Source organism: Bubalus kerabau, chromosome 10 (genome assembly GCF_029407905.1).
Source record: "Bubalus kerabau isolate K-KA32 ecotype Philippines breed swamp buffalo chromosome 10, PCC_UOA_SB_1v2, whole genome shotgun sequence".
Classification (NCBI taxonomy): domain Eukaryota; kingdom Metazoa; phylum Chordata; class Mammalia; order Artiodactyla; family Bovidae; genus Bubalus; species Bubalus kerabau.
The window spans coordinates 32756857-32765992 of record NC_073633.1 but is presented as its reverse complement, the minus strand read 5'-3'; the positions used below and the strand labels follow the sequence as shown (position 1 = coordinate 32765992).

The following is a 9136-nucleotide window of genomic DNA, read 5'->3' as shown; positions in this document are numbered from 1 at the left end:
TTATGTCTCTGATGATTTAAGTATGCCAGTGATATATTATTTGTGCTGGATCAGAAATTTCTTTATGTACTTACTGGTTTATTTAGTAGGACACTAAATCCTACGGGATTTAGTAGTAGGACACCTATTCTCTTCATTTTCTTCAACTATAAACTTGAAATGGATGAGAATCTCTTCTAGGAGACCAAACCTACATTTATCTTCAAAACAATGATAGTGTTTAGAGAGCAAATGTTAAAGAGTTGTTGTAACTTTAATGACCTTTAATTGAGAAGAGCATGGCAGTAGATGAAAGTCCCGGAGAACAAAAGATTCAAAGTGTTCTTTTAGAGCAAGCTCAGTTTAACTTAGAGCCAAAAACAGCTCAGTATCACTCTTTGAGGAGCACTTTTATGCCTTCCCCTGGGTTTGTGTATTCAACCAGGTGCAACTCTTATCTTTGAAGACACAAGCCGAATCCATGTTAATGTCATCTGGTATTCAGTGTTTTATTTACTTCATTTCCTATTTAGAACATCAGACTCATTTCTAGACTCCCCATTTTTCCTCTTTCCTTATCCAGTTCTTCCTCTGATGTACCTCACTTAGACTCATTGTACTTGGACAGTACCTGATGTTCCAAATTTATTTCGCTTTTTGTGTACTGTGCTTAGTCACTCAGTCGTGCCTGACTCTTGCGACCCCATGACTGTAGCCTGCCATCCTCCTCTGTCCATGGGAGTCTCCAGGCAAGGATACTGAAGTGGGTTGCCATTTCCGGCTCCAGGGGATCTTTCTGACCCAGGAATCAAACCCAGGTCTCCTGCATTGCAGGCAGACTTTTTACCGATTGAGCTACTTTTTAGGAAATCAAAACTCCGAATTGCTTAAATACCTACATAAGAGGTAGCTGCTGCTCCCAAAAAGTGATCAGAAGAAATAATTTACAAAGCAATGTGAATACTTGTCATTTCTTATTGTCTAATCCTTGGGGACATTAGTACGTTATTTCTCAGATTTATCGTTTGAATGACTGGAAAAGTTCCAAAAATATCTATAAAATTAAGGAATGTATTAGGAATATGGTCAATGTGTTTTTGTGTGTGTGTGTGTGTATGAAGAGATCTTGAATTCTTCTACAAAGTTTACATTTATATGGAGTGTGGTTCATTGTTTGCTCCTACTCTTTCTAAAAACAACTAGTTAGCCATTATTTAGAGATCCTTCTTCCTTTGCTTCTCTTCCATCATCTGTCAGTCCATTTGGTAATCATCCTTCCCTCTCTACATCCACCTATCTATCCATCCATCCACCCATCTATCCATCCATTTAGTCATTTACTGATAACAGACACTAATTAGAGTCACATCTTGTGACGAGAATGGTAGTGGGGGGCCTGGGAGAGTAGACAAATATAAGACCCTGATCTATCCCTGACAACATGTATCATTTATGTACGGTTTCTCGACCTTGGCAAATTCGGGGCTGGGTAATTCTTTGTCGTGGCAGCTGTACTGTTATCTTGTGCATTACAGGGTGTTTACCAGCGTCCCTTGCCTCTACCTACTGGATGTCAGTAACAACTTCACTCTCCCTTCCCACCACACTTTGCCACAGTTGTGACAACCAAAACTGTTTTTAGACATTGCTAAACGGACCTTGAGTTGGACTGTGAAGAAGGCTGAGCGCCAAAGAATTGATGCTTTTGAACTGTGGTGTTGGAGAAGACTCTTGAGAGTCCTTTGGACTGTAAGAAGATCCAACCAGTCCATTCTGAAGGAGATCAGCCCTGGGATTTCTTTGGAAGGAATAATGCTAAAGCTGAAACTCCAGTACTTTGGCCACCTCATGTGAAGAGTTGACTCACTGGAAAAGAATCTGATGCTGGGAGGGATTGGGGGCAGGAGGAGAAGGGGATGACAGAGGATGAGATGGCTGGATGGCATCACTGACTCGATGGACGTGAGTTTGAGTGAACTCCGGGAGTTGGTGATGGACAGGGAGGCCTGGTGTGCTGCGATTCATGGGGTCGCAAAGAGTCGGACACGACTGAGCGACTGAACTGAACTGAACTGACTGAAATGTGCCCTGTGGGGAAGTTTTTAATCATCTTCAGTGAGCACATTGTTTTAAGAAGAGAGATTTAAGAGGGCATAATTTCCTGCATTTGATCAGTCCAACAATAAAGGTACACATACTGCAGAAGTATTTTGAATACATTCTGTCTTTTCTCCCACCCATGACTATTACTAATACACTTCTGCAGTGTAGTTCATAGTTCAACCCCAAAAGGAGATTTTATATTTCAGGAAATTATTCACCATATCTCATGACTGATTTTTTTTTTGCTCTACAGTGATTTTGTTATTTCATGTGACAAATCTTCAGCCATGAATTATTCATCCATACAGCTAATTAGGTCCTACTGCTGTTTTTCTTTTCAATTATGCAATTTCTGTTGAAATGACTGCAGAGATATTTAATAGAAATTTTCTTTTAAAAAGTAGTTATTAAATGTTAAATTATTAAAAATGAGCTAGCATACAGATCAGGATGGGAAGACTGGAATTTGCAATCACTCAGCAAAGTAGATTTTTGAGGGGTATATGTCTCTTCTTTTAAATGAGGTTATTAATACCTCTATATTAGTAATTTTTCAGGCACAGATTTTCAGTGGTTTATGTCACTAACAAACGTTGGCAGTAGGTTTATTTTAACAAAGGTAAAAATAAATAATATTCTACTAAATCTAACTGGGTATGAGAGTTACGCAGTTTAAGCAAATGATTTGCTCATGCAGGAGATAATAATAATATAAGTCCCTTATTAATATTTTTCCTTTTCTTACATCATTTTAGTTATTGACACTCCAGTGCTGCTTTCTCTCTTATATTTTAGATTGAAGCATATCTTCCTTCAGCTTTTGGAGAGTTATGATGAAATGTCATGTTTCTTTATATATTTTTATTTCTAACATTCAAGGAATTGTTTGAATATAGCTTCAACTACTTCCCCCTCCTCACTTGATCCTATAAAACTGGGTATGTATAGGAATTCTTTAACTATTGGCCATGGGTGAAAGTGGGAAGAACCTGCAATTTCTTTTGCTGAGGTTTCTTATGATTAGTAGGTTTCAATGCCAGCAAAGTTGTCCTATTATAGTGTGGGCAATTATTAGTTCTTTATTTTCAGATCTAAATATTCCTGATTGTTTAATTCACCTTGGTTTTAAAGCTGTAAAGAGAGGTTAGCGGGGAGGATCTTCTCTGTTTCACTTAGAGCTGCAGAGTAAAGTTAAATAGAAGTACAAAAGACACCGCTATAATAGTCCAATATTCACATCTAGGAGTCTTTAGTTAAGTACACACAAGCTTCTACTACAACTCTAGGTGTCTTGGCAGAATAAATACATATAACAAAGAAAGAGAATGGCTTTCTTATAACATTTGCTGTTTATTATAGTAAAAGTGGCTAATATATTGTTTATGGTATATATAATGCAAAAAGTTCCAACTGTTTTATGACAACATTCTCAGCCTGTATCACTACTTGGGCTATTGAGTTCCATAGTTTTTTACTTGTTGTATAAAAGATTATTTTGTTTCCTTCAAACTCTGTTCTTAAAGCTTGAAATGTCTCTTTATTGTACAGTCCTTATTAAATTTGGTGACTAAATATATATTTACTTTATCAGCAACTTCCTTAATTTTGTAGATTTGGGTCTTTCTTGTTTATTTTCATATAAAAACTCTGCAATGAAGTACACTATTTCATAGTCTCCAAACTTCCAGGGTTATTTATAGTGCTGGACATTTCACTATGCATCATCTCAATATATCCAGATTGTAACCATATCTCATTGTCTCACTCAGTTCAGTTCTGTTCAGTTGCTAAGTAGTGTCCTGCTATTTGTGACCCCTTATCACCCTGATCTGTCACCATCATCTCTTGCTTGGATTATTGCAATAGCTTCTAATAATCTCCTCATTTCTATCTGATTATATCATTGGAACTCTTTTTACTGGGATAAAATTTATTTACAATGTTGTGTTTTTTCTGTTCTTGGCTTTATTTCTAGTGTTCAGACTACATAGTAGGCACTTGATAAATATTGTTGAAGGGAATGAGTTAATATATAGGAAAGATTTTGGTCAAATCATTCCAAAATATTTTTTTTCCACCAGAAATATTTGCAAGATATTATATGAGGATGAAAATTTAAAGGCGTGATGATTTATAACCTTGAGTAGTTTAATTATATGAAGAAAGTAGACATGTGACCAACTGTAAATAGAGTAAGTAAATATGGATATACAGGTATGTTATGAAGAAGGTTAGACAGATGAGGTACCATTTGATCTGGATACTAAAGAACCTGTGGCAAATTCATTTTGATATTTGGCAAAACTAATACAATTATGTAAAGTTTAAAAATAAAATAAAATTAAAAACAAAACAAAACAAAATATTTTGGGAAGTATAAAATAAGGAAGGATCATTTCTGGATTAAGCAATGAAATTAGTCATAGGATCTTACAAATCTTTTTATCATAGAATAATCTTCTTTGCCGATCTAGTATATATGATTGGTTATTACATACAATAATCAGGGAGAGTATGGTTACCATTGATCACACTGATAAAGCAATTTAACACTGAAGACGCTTTGCTTGTGTTTTCATCAGGTGCACCTCTGGGTACCAGTCCACAAATTGCTCACCATTCCTTGTGTTAGCCAGGCCACCTGGCACTCAGTTATTGTCATATGAAAGTACAGGAATAATGGCTAAAAGGAAAATATTTGATTTTTGTGAAATTCTCAGGTAATATTTGACTTTAAAAATTTATGCACTTTTCCATAGATGGAAGTAATGTAACAGTATTAATTTTAATTGTCTCATTTTCTTCCTTCAGGTAACAGGAGAATGAACAACTAAATGAGTCAATGAGTGGAGGCAACCACTCTGTGGTGTCTGAGTTTGTGTTGCTGGGACTCTCCAGTTCCTGGGAGATCCAGCTTCTTCTTTTTTGCTTTTCATGTCTTTTCTACATGTCAAGTATGACGGGAAACCTCCTTATAGTGGTCACTGTGACATCTGACCCTTACTTACACTCCACAATGTATTTTCTGTTAGCAAATCTCTCCATCATTGACCTGATATTTTGCTCTATTGCAGCACCCAAGATGATCTGTGATCTTTTCAGGAAGCAAAAAGTCATCTCCTTTTGGGGCTGTATAGCTCAGATCTTCTTTAGCCATGCTGTGGGATGCACAGAAATGGTGCTGCTCATCGCCATGGCCTTTGACAGATATGTGGCCATATGTAAGCCTCTCCACTACCTGACCATCATGAGCCCACGAATGTGCATTTTTATTTTAGTGGTTGCCTGGACCATTGGTCTTACTCACTCATTGACTCAACTGGCTTTTGTGGTAAACTTGCCCTTCTGTGGCCCTAATGTCTTGGACAGCTTTTACTGTGACCTTCCTCAGCTCATCAAACTTGCTTGTACAGATACCTATAAACTGGAGTTCATGGTCACTGCTAATAGTGGATTCATTTCCTTGGGTGCTTTCTTCTTGCTCATCCTGTCTTATATATTCATCTTGGTCACTCTTTGGAAACACTCCTCAGGGGCTTCATCCAAGGCTCTTTCCACTCTGTCAGCTCATATTATTGTGGTGGTTCTATTCTTTGGTCCACTGATTTTTTTCTATCTGTCGCCCTCTCCTCCAACACATCTGGATAAATTTCTAGCCATATTTGATGCAGTTTTAACTCCTTTTCTCAGTCCAGTCATCTACACACTCAGAAACAGAGAGATGAAGATGGCAATGAGGAGAATGTTCTGCCAGCTTATGACTTTTAGGCAAAAAATCACTAGAAGGCTTTATTGAAACAAAAAATTAACAAGTGGCTATTGATAGACTTTCTGTCCCTAACAGCCAATCCTTATGAAGAAGGGACCATCTTTCTGAGGTTTTATCTTTTTCTTTCATTTGCAACATATGCCTCTGTTTCTTTATTTTTGCTACTCTCTGTGTTTTTTTCTAGGCATTAGGTAAAACAGCCACCTGTCCCAGTCTTGAAAGAGTGTCCCTGTGCAGGTGGTGAAGCTTATGATTCAACCCTGCCCTAACTCTTGGTTGTCCCTCAAACATTTGTGAGTGTACAAACAGCCCTTTTATTTTTAATGGTCCCAGGAATTGAGGGAGAAATATCAATAACCGCAGATATTCAGATGACACCACCCTTATGGCAGGAAGTGAAGAGGAACTAAAAAGCCTCTTGATGAAAGTGAAAGTGGAGAGTGAAAAAGTTGGCTTAAAGCTCAACATTCAGAAAACTAAGATCATGGCATCTGGTCCCATCACTTCATGGGAAATAGATGGGGAAACAGTGGAAACAGTGGCAGACTTTATTTTTTGGGCTCCAAAATCACTGCAGATGGTGATTGCACCCATGAAATTAAAAGACACTTACTTCTTGGAAGGAAAGTTATGACCAACCTAGATAGCATAGTAAAAAGTAGAGACATTACTTTGCCAACAAATGTCCCTCAAAGGTCCGTCTAGTCAAGGCTATGGTTGTTCCAGTAGTCATGTATGGATGTGAGAGTTGGACTGTGAAGAAAGCTGAGCACCGAAGAATTGATGCTTTTGAACTGCGGTGTTGGAGAAGACTGTTGAGAGTCCCTTGGACTGCAAGGAGATCCACCCAGTCCATTCTAAAGGAGATCAGCCCAGGGTGTTCTTTGGAAGGAATGATGCTAAAGCTGAAACTCCAGTACTTTGGCCACCTCATGTGAAGAGTTGACTCATTGGAAAAGACTCTGATGCTGGGAGAGATTGGGGGCAGGAGGAAAAGGGGACAACAGAGGATGAGATGGCTGGATGGCATCACCGACTTGATGGACCTGAGTCTGAGTGAACTCCAGGAGTTGGTGATGGACAGTGAGGCCTGGCGTGCTGCGATCATGGGGTCGCAAAGAGTTGGACACGACTGAGCGACTGAACTGAACTGAGGAATTGAGGATGTGCCAAGATCTGTCAGTGTTCCAAAGGGGAGGATCCTAGATTCAAGCTGATGGGAAGCTAGACCCTCAAGCAGCAGCATTTAATGTATGAAATAGATACAGTTCTGAGGGGCCACAGCATAAGCCCTAAGGTCCACCAGAGTCAGGTGATTTGGAAGTGTTCCCTGGGTGGTAAGCACAAAAACTGGGGCTCCAGATGTGTGTATAAGCTCCTGTTTGGGAGATTCCAGTGAGCTGTAGTGGCAGAGGGAGAGCAGAAAGATGTCCTGCACTGGCCTAGGTTCCCTGGAGGCAAGTCCATCATGGGCCCCTCCAGGAACTAAACCTGAAGCCACTGGTCAGGTTGATGCTCCAGGACAAGATGAGCACAGAAAGACAGGTGGGTGAGTCTTCTATATGTCTGGTGCCCTGGAGGTGGTAGCCTGCCAAGAACTGTCTCTCCAGTTGTTACAGTCCTGAGAGAGGGAGGAACGCAAGGCCAGGCGTCCTCACAGCAGGTGATCTGAGGGCTATCCGTGGACACCAGCTGTGTGCGAAAGACCTGGGCAGATCCCGGCAGCGCCAGCGGGGCGGGAGCCTGAAGATGGCGCCGCCAGTCTCGCTCCAGGAGGGTGCCCTGCAGGCCTGCAGTTGTTTGTCAGACCTCCACCCTGCCCACCCCAGGCCACCCTCCAGGACAAGCACAAAGCAAATGAGCTTCTCCTGCAACTTCTGGGCGGCCCTGGATCTGCTGTTTCTGAGCTGGGCCCTGGGCAGGTGAGTCTGAGCCTGAGAACTTTAGCTGTTTCTCAGATGTTCTGTGGAAATGGCCCTGTTGGTTTTCAAAGCTAGACGTTTTGGAAGCTCCTCATTATGGTGCAGGTGTTTAACTCTGGTGGTGCCTGGTGTGGGGTTCAAACCACTTGTTTCTCAGGGAGACACTCTGGATTTTGAGTTCCCGCCTGACTGTGGGTTGCTGCGCCTGGGGTGGGGGAGGAGTTTTATGGCTGGATTGTGCCCCAGCCTCCTCTACCTGCTTGCTTTTGGGCTTCTCTCCTTGGTCTGGCCCAGTAGGAGGTCCTCAGTCAGTTTTCAGAGGAAGTTGTTCCACATGAAGCTGTAAACCCAGTGTGTCCACAGGAGAAGCAGAGTCCTCCCCCTGCTATGCCGTCATCTTGAACTGGAGCAGGGACTTTCTACTTTTATAGGAAATAATTGATAAAAAAAATCTGTAATAGGAATAGAAAAGTGTTTAACTGAGCTAAAGTGAGGACTACAGCCCAAGAGATACATAGTCAAAAAGCACTTGAATTGTGCTCTATGGACTACAACAAAGGGGCGGCTTATTAAGGCAAAGAATGCACAATTAGTTGAATTTTTGGTCAAGAATTAGGTTTGGAACTGGCAAGAAGTAAGGTGCTTGTTAAGCAAGGGTTGGGTTGGGGTCTGAAATCATTGCAGAGTTACAAGAGGAGACCTTGAGGCTCTAAGGTTGCAGTTCATAGCTGCTAGCAGATATGATTTTGAGAATGACTGGTGGTGTCCTTGAATTTGATACAGTTCAGAAAATTCAGGTTGTTAGTGATATAGGAAGGTGCCTCAAACCACATCCGTGATGGCCACCTAGCTCCATTTTCAATGCCTGAACCATAGTTACTCCATTTTTATTTTTAAATGCCTTCTTTTCTTTAATGGTTAAGGCAGATGTATAGTGCATGTTTACCAGGCTGCTTTGGTTCACCTAAAGTTCCAGTTAAATTGTCTAAGGCAGAATGATTTCTCCATACCTCAACATATGAAAATTTCTTTCATCACTACTATACATCACTGAGTGTTCATAGACTTTCTCACCCAGATGGTGAGTGTATTTTGTTCTCCCTGAAGAGTGCATTACTTCTTCTTCTTCTTCTTCTTTTTTTTTTTTTTTGCTGAAAATAAAGAGGAAATTTTCTACTAAAGGTGTAGAAATCACAGTTTACATTAACCCTTACTTTTCAGTTCCCATCCTGGTACCAATAATACATTTTACACGTATTAAATAATGATGTAAATATATTTGTTTCTCAGGATGAGCATATTACTGTTTTTAAGCTACTCCACCCTATAATTGGTAGTTCATTAGCATCATGCTTTATTATTT

At 40.1% G+C, this 9136-nt stretch overlaps 1 pseudogene; it reads left to right on the top strand.

Moving 5' to 3' along the window:
- The first annotated feature begins 4924 nt into the window (after nucleotides 1–4924).
- LOC129622081 (olfactory receptor 4F15-like) lies at nucleotides 4925–5905 on the top strand (annotated as a pseudogene).
- The last annotated feature ends 3231 nt before the right edge of the window (nucleotides 5906–9136 follow it).